Source organism: Mus caroli, unplaced genomic scaffold (assembly GCF_978045245.1).
Source record: "Mus caroli unplaced genomic scaffold, Mus_caroli_1 scaffold_10, whole genome shotgun sequence".
NCBI classification, from domain to species: Eukaryota; Metazoa; Chordata; class Mammalia; order Rodentia; family Muridae; genus Mus; species Mus caroli.
In genome coordinates, this window is record NW_028227265.1 from 107,329,968 (window position 1) to 107,343,777 (window position 13,810).

Here is a 13,810-nt window from a genome sequence, read left to right on the forward strand (position 1 = left end):
CAGACTTTTGTTGACCATACTTTAAAATCTTGTATATTATAAGCTAAAACTGTACAAAAGAGAATTGAGGGGGCCAGAATCAGGGCTCAGCGGTTCAAAGCACTCGCCACTCTTGAAGACCCTGGTTCTGTTCCCAGCACCCACATAGCAGCTCATGACCACCTATAACACCAGTTCCAGGACTCTGCTGCTTCCTTCTCCTCCACGAGCACCAGACACCACACAGCACCCAGATGACGTGCTGGCAACACACTTATATGGATAACATAAAAAGAAATCTCTAAAAGGGACAATTTACTGGAAAAAATTAAGGGAAAACACAAAAATATTAAGTAGTTATTTTTGACTAATGAGATTTATATAACTTTAGTTCCTTTACACTGGGTGTGTTCCTATTTTTTAAACCATATGGGTTGACTTTTAAAACGCTAATATCCATTTTGAAAAGTCATGTGTTCATTCTTTTAAACATGCATAGGAAAATAAATACACACACATATACACACATGAAAAAATGAAATATTTAAATCATTGACGGTCAGTGGGACCTGGATTCTAATGCTGACTTTGCCTTACTGTGTGGTTTAGTCACCTTACATAACCACAGGACACTCAGTTTCCCCATTTTTGAAAAGAAGAGAACACTTACCTCTTTGGTGTAGGTAGTTCCAAAAATAAAAAATATTTAGACATGAAAAATTGCCACAGAGTTCTTGTTTCTTAGAGTCTAGCAGGTAAAAATGTAAGCCTTTCTCACTGGCAATGCATCTGTCTTATCTAGGGAGCACAAGGTGGATGTTACCATCCAGCTGACCAACTAATCACAACCAGTGGGGGTGAGGGAAACGTTTTCTAAGCATATACACAAGTAAACAAACAAGCTTACAAAGAAATAAAATGGATTACTTTCTTCTAGGGATGGTAACAGCTGTGCTAAGTTTTTAAAATTTTATTTATTTATAGTTTGTTTTGTTTTGTTTTGTTTTGTTTTGTTTTGTTTTGTTTTGTTGGTTTTTTCAAGACAGGGTTTCTCTGTATAGCCCTGGCTGTCCTGGAACTCACTTTGTAGACCAGGCTGGCCTCAAACTCAGAAATCCACCTGCCTCTGCCTCCCGAGTGCTGGGATTAAAGGCATGCACCACCACCGCCCAGCTGATAAGTTTTTTTATATTCACTAAATATTTAGATTATTTAAAGGGAGGCTACAATGAGCTAAAAGTGCATAACTGAAACTCTAGAACAGCAAATAAAAATAATAAAACTGAGATGAAGTGAAATAAGACAATTCAAAATAAAATGGATCTGGAATTATCATCAAACATATTACAAATCAAACAAAACAGAAGTCAAAAAATGTTATAAGAGAAATAACTTAAATAACTTATTGAATGAAAATGAAAGGAAGCATACAAGTTTCTCGAATATAGCTAAATCTGTGCATAGGAGAAAATTTAGAAATTTCAGGGGCTGTATTAGAACAGAGTGGTGGCTGAAGCTGTAGCTTTTTGGTAGAGTGTCCAGTATCCCCCTCTACTCTAGAGAGCAAATGTGTTAAATTAGTCAAGCATCCACTTTAAAACATTTTAAAAGGGAAATATAATTCCCATAGTAAGCAGAATGGAGAAAATTATAGCTAACAGTAATCAATTAGACAAAAAGCAGAAAAATAGGAAAAACCCAATGAAACCAAAAACTACTCATTCCAGGCCAATCTGGACAACAGAATGGAATCACCACCAATAAGGGAAGCAAGGCAGGTAAAGGGGTCAGGGGTGTGGTTCAGCTGACTGAATGCTTGCCTCACTCACTAAGCATCTTATAAGCTTGCAGAGGCGGTGGCACTCACCTGTGACTCCAGCACGGTGGGGGCAGCAGGAGACTCTGAAGTTCAAGGTTGTCTTTGACTACCATAGTAAGTTCAAGACCAGCCTGGCCTACATGAGACTGAGAAGGGGGGCAGAGAAATGAGAGAGGGAGGGAGATGGTGGAGAAAGAGAATGAGGAATGTAATGAATAACTTCTCACCGATATACAACTCTAATACTTACACAGTAAATGTTTCTTGAAAGACATAATTTATCTATAGCCACAATAAGAAAACAGGTTACTTGGGTTTATTTGTTGTTGTGTATTTTTTGCAGTAATGAGAAGTGACCTCAGGGTCTGATGCAAGCTAGGCAAGTGCTTGACCACTGAGAGATAGATAGATAGACAGATAGATAGACAGACAGACAGACAGACAGACAGACAGATAGATAGATAAATAGATAGATTAGCAGATAGATAGATAGATAGATAGATAGATAGATAGATAGATAGATAGACATCCCCAGCTCCTGTTTTTAACTTTTTATTTTGACAAAGAGTCTTACTAAGTTACTCAAGCTGGTATAGAACTTGCTCTGTTATCCAGACAGGTCATGAATTCCATGATCCTCCCTGCTACTATTCCCAGAGTTTTATGCTATCAACATAATAAAAGTTATAGTTAAAATCCTCCCACGTGCCAGGTGTGGTGGGATACAGCTTTACATAAATAATCTCAATGTTTAGGAACTTGAGGCAAAAGGATCTTGGGCTTGAAGCCATTCTGGGCTACACAGTGAGACTATGTTGCCAAAGGGGCAAGAATCTGACAAGCTGACACATGTTACAGCATGAGGAGCCTGGACCTCAGCTTTGTGTTAAATGAAATAAAATACAATCAAAATACACAGGCAATGCCCGCTTTTGATTAGTGAGGTACGTAGCGCAGTCTAGCTCAGAAGCAGAAGACAGAGCAGTCACTAGTGACAAGGGAACAAGAGGAAGAAATGGGAAGTTGTTTAATAGAGAAATTCAGTTTTGCAAGATGAAAAGGTTCTGATGATGATGGTGTTGGCTATACAACATTATTAGTGAACTTTAAAACACTGAACCAGGCAAGTATAGGAAATAGTTTAGCAACTTGGGATTCAAATGGGCTTGGGATACTCTCTGCCTCTGCCTCTGCCTCTGCCTCTCCCTCTGCCTCTGCCTCTGCCTCTGCCTCTGCCTCTGCCTCTGCCTCTGCCTCTGCCTCTGCCTCTGCCTCTGCCTCTGCCTCTGCCTCTGCCTCTGCCTCTGCCTCTGCCTCTGCCTCTGCCTCTGCCTCTGCCTCTGCCTCTGCCTCTGCCTCTGCCTCTGCCTCTGCCTCTGCCTCTGCCTCTGCCTCTCTGCCTCTCTGCCTCTGCCCTTCTGTCTCTCTCTGTGTGTCTCTCTTTCTCTGTCTCTGCTGCTCTCTGTCTCTCTCTGTGTGTCTGTCTCTGTCTCTGTCTTTCTATTTACACACACACACACACACACACACACACACACACACTTCTTCTTCAAACAAGGTACTCAGAAACCTGTTAGTAACCTAGGACCTCACCTTCACTGAGCTTCATGCAGACCTCACTCGTCCCTTTAACAACCATCAAACTTAAGAGTCTATCCAGACATACTCCCAGTGCATTTGGAAACTACCAACAACGGGACAATCCAGCCTGACTGGTTTTAGGTGCCTGCATATTACAACAAAACTGTGTTCCCAAGTGAACTTTTGGGAACAATCCTGATTTACCACCTTGTGCTTGTGCATAAGTGGTTCTTTATGCACATGGTTGAAAGCAGGTGCCTTACAAGAAAGGGCATTCATTGTGAGCAAAGGCTGTCAATCAAACGCAGAACCACCCAAACTATGCCCCTAGGAACCAAACTCCTTATTCTCTTGAACCTCATAAAAGAAAGTCCCTAAATAATAACTGAAGCTCTCGAGTTCTTCACTCAGTAGCCCACTGTTTTGCTTTGAATCTTGCTTTGAATCAAAAGTTTGCAATTTTTGCAAATCAGTGTGAGCTCTTCTTTCAGTTCTTTGCATGAGAGGCCAAAGACCTAGAAACACCTGGTTCAGACTCTGAGCTGGCAACAATAGTAGTAACATAATAAAGTGTATATGATTTTTATATTTGATCACTATAAGGTGTTTTTTTTTGGTAAGTCAAGGATATTTCTATATATCAAGAACAAACATCTGGAGACAGAAAATGAATAAGACACTAGTATTTACAATTACATCAAAATATGAAGTAGGGAAATTTTGAGAAAAGATTTCCACAATCTGTTTATTGAATGCTACAAAAGATAAAAATAAAACAAAGAGAAATTAATGAAATTCTTAGGTAAATGGGTGGATCTGGAGGATATCATCCTGAGTGAGGTAACCCAATCACAAAAGAACTCACATGATATGCACTCACTGATAAGTGGATATTAGCCCAGAAGCTTGGAATACCCAAGATACAATTCACAAAACACATGAAACTCAAGAAGAAGGAAGACCAAAGTGTGGATACTTCAATCCTTCTTAGAAGGGGGAACAAAATGCCCATGGAAGGAGTTACAGAGACAAAGTGTGGAGCAGAGACTGAAGAAATAACCATCCAGAGACTGCCCCACCTGGGGATCCATCCCATATACAACCCCCAAACTCAGACACTATTGTGGATGCCAACAAGAGCTCGCTGACAGGAGCCTGGTATAGCTGTCTCCTGAGAGGCGCTGCCAGTGCCTGACATATACAGAAGTGGATGCTTACAGCCATCCATTGTACTGAGCACAGGGTACCCAATGAAGGAGCTAGAGAAAGTACCCAAGGAGCCGAAGGGGTTTGCAGCCCCATAGGAGGAACAACAATATGAACTAATCAGTAACCCCAGAGCTTCCTCGGACTAAACCACCAACCAAAGAAAACACATGGTGGTATTCATGGCTCTAGCTGCATATGTAGCAGATGATGGCCTAGTTGATCATCAATGGGAGGAGAGGCCCTTGGTCCTGTGAAGGTTCTATGCCCCAGTAAAGGGAATGCCAGGGCCAGGAAGTGGGAGTGGGTGGGTCGGTGAGCAGGGGATTGGGGAGAGATGATAGGGGAGTTTTGGAGGGGAAACCAGGAAAGGTGATAGATAACATTTGAAATGTAAATAAAGAAAATATCTAATAAAAAAAGAAAAAAACAAACAAAAAACAGAAAAACCAATAAAAAACAAAGAGAAATTAATGAAAACAATGAAAAAAGATGGAAATATATACTGTTATGGGTTGTATATGCTCAGCCCAGGGAGTGGAATGTGAAAGTTTGTATATGCTTGGCCCAGGGAGTGGCACTATTAGATGGTGTGGCCTTGTTGGAGTAGGTGTGGCTCTGTTGGAGTAGGTGTGTCACTGTGGGCATAAGCTTTAAGACCCCCATCCTAGCTGCCTGGGAGCCAATCTTCTACTAAGAGCCTTCAGATGAAGATGTAGAACTCTCAGCTCCTCCTGCACCATGCCTGCCTGGATGCTGCCATGCTCCTACCATGATGATAATGGACTGAATCTCTGAACCTGTAAACCAGCCCCAATTAAATGTTGTCTTTATAAGAGTTGCCTTGGTCATGGTGTCTGTTCACAGTAGTAAAACCCTAACAAAGGCATATACCTTCTATGAGAATAGAAAACACAGTGGTGGTAAGGTCTTATCCCCACTGATCTGTGGTTTCAGTAGAGCCACAGGCACAAACCAGTAGGCTTCATTTGTTGAGAACAAGCTCATGGAAAAACTATGATGACAAAGAACACGGAATTGTCATATACCTTTGACAGGATGGACGGACTTCTAGTGCTCAAATGTCTTCTGATTTGCATTTTGAAGTTAATTTTCTTAGCAAAACAAAACAACGACTTGGTTACACCACTTTCAGACATGCGTGTCACTGCACTTTGCCCTCTGTGCTACCCGGTGATAACACAACTCCTCATACCATGCCCACCTTAGTATCTTTTCTGTTGCCATGATAAAAAAAAAAAAATATCTTGACAAGAGAAATGTAGTGAAGGGAGGCTCTATTCTAACTCCCACTTCTAGGTTGCTGTCAATCATAACAGAGAAGTCAGTGACAGGAACCCGAAAGTGCTGGTCACACTGAATCCATAATCAGTAGCAGAAAGCAATAAGTTCATGTGTTTAACTTGATTGATTGATTGAGATAAAGTCTCTCAACATAGGCCCAGCTCGTGGACTTAATATGTAATCCGATATTTCTCTACTGTAAACAGTTACAAAGGCTGAGACTCACAGCAGTGGGGATATGGAGCCTGAAGTGGCCACCTCCTGTATCCAGGCAGGACCCCCAGTGTAGAGATAAGGGCACCAAACCACCCTCAAAACTTTCAGCCCAAAATTTGTCCTGCCTACAAGAAATGCAGGGATAGGGGATGGAACAGAGACTGAGGGAATGGCAAACCAATAACTGGCCCAACTTGAGACCCATCCCACAGGCAAGCACCAATCCCTGACACTACTAATGATACTATGTTATACTTGCAGACAGGAGCCTAGCATAACTGTCCTCTGAGAATCTCCACTCAGCAGCTGACTGAGACAAAAGCAAAGACCCGCAGCCAAACATTGGACAGAGCTCAGGAGTCTTAAGGAAGAGCTTGGGGAACTCAAGAAAACTAACAGTCAACTAACCTGGACCCTTGAACCACCAAAAAGCATACACAGGCTGGACCTAGGCCTCTGTGCACACACATAGCAAATGTGTAGCTTAGTCTTTATGTAGGTCCCCCAAAAACTGGAGCAGGGACTGTCCCTAAAGCTGTTGCCTGACTATGGATCTCCTAACTGGGCTGCCTTGTCTGGCCTCAGTGGGGAAGGATGCACTTAGTCCTGTGGAGACTCCATGTGCCAGGGTGGGGGATATCCAGAGGGGGCCTCCACCCTCTCAGAGGAGAAGGGGAGGAGGAGTTGGGGAGGGAGGGACTATGGAGAGAGGGGGGGCAGCAATCAGGATGTAAAGTGAATAAATAAATAATGGAAAATATATAAATATAAATATGAAATACAAGTTAAGAGTTCAGAACACTTGCTATTCTTGCAGAGGACCTGACTTTGGTTCCCAGCACCGACATGGTGGCTAACAACCATTTGTAACAGTTCTAGGGAGTTTTGACACCCTCTTCTGACCCCTTCAGACACGGAATGGACATAGAGCACATACATACACCCATGCATATAAAATAAAAAATAAATCCTTTTTTTAAAAGGCATACTTCCAACATACAACATCACAGAGTAAACATTCCTATTTCAAAATTGAATCAGGGAACCATCACAGCAAACCAAGTTGAAATCCAACGGGGAAAATAGCGACTCTTTCAAACTCCATGTCCAGGATCTGGAGTTGTAATGTAACCAACTGGACCCAAAAGACTTGGGTCTCCTGACTCCTTCAGGTTTGTTGCCCTCAGCACACAGAAATTCCCTCCCTGTCTCTTCTATACTTTCAGCAACCCCTCAGCCCAGCTCCCTTGATTCTGGTATCTCCATTGTAACTGAGGCTTCTCTGCAGGGACTCTGCCCCCGCCCCAGATCCCTGACCTCAGGCTTCTTAGTTAGGGTTTCTATTGCTGCGACAAAACACCATGACCAAAGTAAAGGGTGAGGAAAGGGTTTATTTCGCTTTCACTTCCATATCACTGTTTACCATCAAAGGAAGTCAGAACAGAAAGTCAAAGAGGGCAGAAACCCGGAAGCAGGAGCTAATGCAGAGGCTGGGGGTAGGGCTCTGTTTACAGGCTTCTTCCTCAAGTCTTGCTCAGCCTGCTTTCCTACAGAACCCCCGCTCCACCAGCCCAGGGATGGCGCCGCCCACGGTGGGCTGGACTCTCCCCAGTCAATCAGAAGGAAATCCCTACAGGCTTGGCTCCAGCCTGATCTGGTGGAGGCATTTTCTTAAATGAGGTTCCCTCCTCTCAGATGACTTTAGCTTGTGTCAAGTTGACACAATCTATCCAGCACACCAGTTGATGTCCACGAGCCCCTCAGCCTTGCATCCTCTATAACTTCAAAACCAAAAGAACATGGAAGTTACTGGCAAGCTGATTCAGTGTGCTCGCTGGCCCTGGAGAAATACTCTCCTAGCTGCCTCCTTCAGCTTAGGGCTTTCTCCTTTAAAGGAATTTGGAGCATCACAGTATGGAATCTCTGGAGAGTAGGATGTTGCTCTCAGGATACTTTGCCTATCTCCCAACGCAGTGGTGTGTGTGTGTGTGTGTGCATGCGCAAGCGCGCGTGTGCGAGTGTGTGTGTGTGTGTGTGTGTGTGTGTGTGTGTGTGTGTGTGTGTGTATGTCGGCGGTCTCTACCATCCGGATCTCTTTATCAACTACAGCTGCTTCTTCAGCACCAGCCTGAATATCAGTCTGCCTTAAAATTTTCTCTGTCAATTGAATTAGTCCATCATCTTTAAATTCAACTTCACTAAGGTTCTCTGGCCACTATGCCAGCTAAAAGGTGAATATCCCCTATCCCAGATCCTATTAAAGTATTTGTTCTCTCGGAACTTCACAAGTCAACCCCCCCAGAGTCCATATTTCTCTCAGTAGTTTTGATTTCTAAACTCCCACCGGAATGGCCTATGACCCTCTGTTCTCAGCATTCAAGGGTATTTCTAACCCAAAGTGCCAAACTCTTCCATCCTCTTCCCACAAGCCAGTCCAAAGGCCCATATACCATGTGGACCATTTTATAGTACCATTTCACTTCTTGGTACAATTTGGTGTCTGTCATGCATACCATCTTATCATAGAGCAGCAGTTCTTAACCCCTGGGTCACTACCCTTTTGGGGGTCATATAGCCCTTTCACAGGGGTCACCTAAAGCCATCTGCACATGTTTACATTATGATTAACAGCAGCAGCAAAAATGCAGTTATGAAGTAGCAATGAGAATAATCTGATGGTTGGACTCACCACAACACAAAGAACTGAACTAAGGGCTTGCAGCATTAGGAAGGTTGAGAACCACTGTTGTGGAAGATCATTTTACAAACCTGCAGTTAGTATAATAACAGCATCTAATACTTTTATATAGGAAATACTCTGTGTCAACTCTTAAGTGCTGTATTTGTTGTATTTGTTAATTTACACATCCACAATTAATTATGAGGTTAATTTATTTTTAAACATCTTAAATTAAATTAACTAATGGATGTGTGTAGACTTAGATTTTTCAAAACCCACTTTAATAAGGGTTCTCAAACGCTTTGACACCTCCCCTTTTCTAGCCCACCATCCAAAGGTAGGGAAGAAAAGATGGTAAATAGAACAAGGGGATGTGGGCCTGTTTAGAAGTAGTTCTTTGGGGCAACTATAATCTCTGTTGTCAGGATACCAACAGTCCAGTTCAAAGAGTGTCACCAAACACGAATCAGCAGCTGCGGAACAATCCAGTAGAAACATCCAGGCCTCCGCCGAATCTAACACAAATCAGCGGGAGCAACCAGAACCAGCTGACAAGCCCAGGAGTTCTCTGCCATACCTCTCTCAAGGAAGTGAAGATCAGTGAAGACCTAAGACTAATGAAGCATTTGTGCAGCTAGCTAGACAAGCGCACTGTCACTGGCTGTCGGGTCCTACTTACACTCTCTCCAAAAATCACATGTCCTCTCATGGGTCTTGCTTCAACAAAACACCACATGAGTCTGCTTCATAGAGATAGAGGTAGAGATAGTGAAGAGGTCAGATCAGGGAATCTGGAAAATTCCACCAGACCCCAGAGCCTAAAGAGCCCTCCCTTCCTGGATTACATTCCTCAGGAAAACTACAGGACAGACTGACTCTTGGCCACCTACAGATAAGGGAAGTCCTTGCCACCTCATGCCCTAAGGACCAGTCAGTTTAAAAGTCACAGTGTTCTGCCAATCACATTGTGCCTAGTGACTGTTGTTTTATTCTACCCCTGAAAACTGTATAAAAACTGGTCAAACAAGCTGCCCGAGGCCACCACCTCTCCTTTGGATGCAGGACCACCCCAGTGCACTGGAACAATAAATTCCTCTTGCTTTTGCATCCATCCCCCAGCTCCACCTTGTTCACTGGGTGGGGGTGGGGGGTGGGGTCCCCAGCAGCTAAGGCTCCTCAGAGTCTTACAATAGAGGTAGAAATACAGATACAGATACAGATACAGATACAGATACAGATACAGATACAGATACAGATACAGATACAGATACAGATACAGATACAGATACAGATTCAGGTACAGGCACAGGCACAGGCACAGATACAGATACAGATACAGATAGATACAGATACAGATTCAGATACAGGTACAGATTCAGGTACAGGTACAGATACAGATACAGATACAGATACAGATACAGATACAGATACAGATAGATACAGATACAAATACAGATTCAGATACAGATACAGATACAGATAGAAATTTTACCTGGTTTTAAGCATTTCTTTTCACATTTTTTGCTTTTATTCATTCATTTATTTATTTGTAATTTTTAGGTGGGATTTCATTTTGTAGCCTATGTTTGTTTAAAGACCCTCTTGATTTCCCTGGAGACCCCACCTCCTAGGGAGGACCCAGCTTAGCTCTTCCCCTGGGACTCTTCCATCCCTCCCTCCAAGTTCATCTTCATTCCTTTGGGTCAGCTGCTGATCCCTAGAAATAATCTTTCCCTGGGATGCCAGGTGGCCACAGCTGGCTGGAACTCAGGTAGCTGATTTCTACTATCCGTCCTGCCCTCTAGTCAGAGCTCCTTATTCTCTTCCTCATGCTCTAGCTCCCTCCTCAACTTCACTCACTGGCAACCCCAACTCTTGATTCAGACCCAGGGACTCCCTTGCTCTTTCGACCCTGTCTCTCCAGATATAGCCTTTGTCTTACCAGAACCTCATTGCAAGAGCCTCTCCTCCAATCACACCTCTCACTCCTTGGGAATGCTGTCTCTTGGTGTGTACAGGATTCTCTACCCCTTTTCCACAGCCCCCCTCAGCATTCTCTCCTAGCCTGTCTCTCCTATTCCTTTCTGCCACCCACCTGAGAAGCATCCTCTAACAAGAAACCACAGCCGTCACACTCTCCTAAGATCCAGAGAGGGCAACAGAAACTAAGGAATGGAACACACACCCAACAATGGCTGGACCAGGCAGATAGCAACACCTATAATCACCTCAGTCATCATAATTCCAAATGCTTAGACACCAGCACAAAAACACAAACACAAATAGTCAAGATGATACGCCTTAACCAGGCGGATTACATATTAAATCTAAAAAAAATCCAGGCACAAGACTGAGTAACCCTGCTACAGTAGGACTTGAGAAATGCAACATACCTCTGAAGCATAAGATAAAGACTTCAAAAAGCAGTTATGAATATGTTCAAGGACCATAAAGAGGATATGAAAAAATTCCTATACTAGCTGGTTTCATATGTTAACTTGACATAACTGGAGTTATCACAGAGAAAGAAGCTTCCCTTGAGGAAATGCTTCCATGAGATCCAGCTATAAGGCATTTTCTCATCAAGTGGGGAGGGCCCAACCCATTGTGGGTGGTGCCATCCCTGGGCTGGTGGCCCTGGGTTCTATAAGAAAGCAAGCTGAGCAAGCCAGGGGAAGCAAGCCAGTAAGCAGCACTCCTCCATGGTCTCTGCATCAGCTCCTGCCTCCAAGTTCCTGCCCTGTGCGAGTTCCTGTCCTGACTTCCTTTGGTGATGAACAGCAATGTGGAAGTGTAAGATGAATAGAACCTTTTCTCCCCAACTTGCTTCTTGGTCATGATATTTTGTGCACGAATACAAACCCTGACTAAGACAATTCCTTAATGAAGTCTGAAAAACAGAAACAGTGGAATGTGATAATAAAAACAATTCAAGACCTAAAAGTAGAAATGGAGTTGCTAAAGAAAATCCAAGCTGGGCGTGGTGGCGCACGCCTTTAATCCCAGCACTCGGGAGGCAGAGGCAGGGGCATTTCTGAGTTCGAGGCCAGCCTGGTCTACAAAGTGAGTTCCAGGACAGCCAGGGCTATACAGAGAAACCCTGTCTTGAAAAACAAACAAGCAAAAAAAAAAAAAAAAGAAAGAAAAGAAAAGAAAGAAAATCCAAACTGAAATAAAACTGGAAATGAAAAATTTAGGAAGTCAAGCAAAAAAAAAAAATCTCAGATGTAAGACTCACCAACAAATTACAAGACATGAAGAGAGAATCTCAGGTGTTAGAGACAAGGTAAGAGAAATGGATATCTCAAAGAAAATGCTAAATCTAAAAAATAAAAATCTAGGCACAAAGCACCCAGTAAACCTGGGACACTATGAAAAGATGAAACCTATAAATAATAAGAATAGGAGAATGTGAAGAAACTCAGCTCAAAGGCACAGAAAATAATTTCAACAAAATCATAGGAAATTTTCTCAACATAGAGAAGGAGGTGCCTTTCAAGGTACATGAAACATATAGAACACTTAATAGAAAGGGTCAGAAAGGAAATTCCATATGGCATATAACTAAAACTCTAAGTGTACAGAACAAAAAAAAAATACTGAAAGCTTCAAGGGGAAAAGACTGTGGTGGTTTAAAGAAAAATGGCCCTCATAGCCTCTCAGGGAGTGGCACTATTAGGAGGTATGGCCTTTTGGAGTAGGTGTAGCTTTGTTGGAGGAAGTGTGTCTCAGTCAGTTTCTGAGGCCTGCTGATCCAGATATAGAATTCTCAGCTTCTTCTACATGCTGCCATGTTCCTGCCATGGCAATAATGGACCTAACCCTAACCTTTGAACCTGTAAGCCAGACCCAATTAAGTGTTTTCCTTTATAAGAGTTGCTTTGGTCATGGTGTCTCTTTACAGCAATAAAACCCTAACTAAGACAAAACCCAAGTAACATATAAAAACAGACCTACTAGAATAACACATGACTTCTCAGTGGAGAGGAAAAGCATGGATGGATCTGCTACAATCTTGGAGTAATGGAATATGCCAGCCCAGACTCCTATACCCAGCAAAACTATCCATCACAGTGCATGAGAAAGAAAAGCATCCCACAAGAAAACCAAATTTTAGCAATATTTATCAATTCAGCTCTAAAGAAAGCACTAGGAGGAAAACTTTAGTCTGAAGAGACTAGCCACACCTAAGAAAACACAAAGAATAATAATTCAAGAATCATAAACCAAAGGTGGGAGGACCCACATCACAAAATAACAACAAAAACAAACAACAAAGTAACAGTAATCAAAAATAGTACTCATTGATAACTTTAATATTAGTGGTCTTAATTCCCTAAGAAAAAAAGAAGGCACAAAGTAACACATTGATTGGGGTCCATCTTTGTACTGCACCCCAAAACCACACATACCATTAGGAATACACATCAACTCAAGATAAAAGTGTGGGAAAAAGTAATCGAAGTAAATGGACCCAAGAAGAAAGTATAGTCCTTTAATATCTGACAAACTCAAAATTAACTGGAGGAGATAGGGAAGGGCACCACATACTCAAAAAAAAAAAAAAAAAAAAGAAAGAAAAAGAAAAGAAAAAAGAAAAAAAAATTCACCGAGAGGAACATGTATGCACCAAACAGAAGAAAATCCAAGTTTATAAAAGGAGCTACTTATGACAGCTAAAATTATATATTAACCCTGACACAATGATAGTGGGAGAGGTCAGCAATGGACAGGTCACCCAGACCAAAACCAAACAGAGATATGGTAGAGTTAAACAACACTATAACTCCAATGGACTTAGCAGATATTTACAGAGCATTTCACCCAAAAATAAAAGAATGTACTTTCTTCTCAGAAACTAGTGGAATCTTCTCCAAAATTGAGTATATAATTGGACACAAAGCAAGTCTCAACATAAATTTAAAAACTGAAATAACATTCTGCATCCTATCCAACCACCATGGATTCAAGTTTGTTATCAACAACAGCAGTAACAACAAAAAACGTACAAACCCATGGAAACA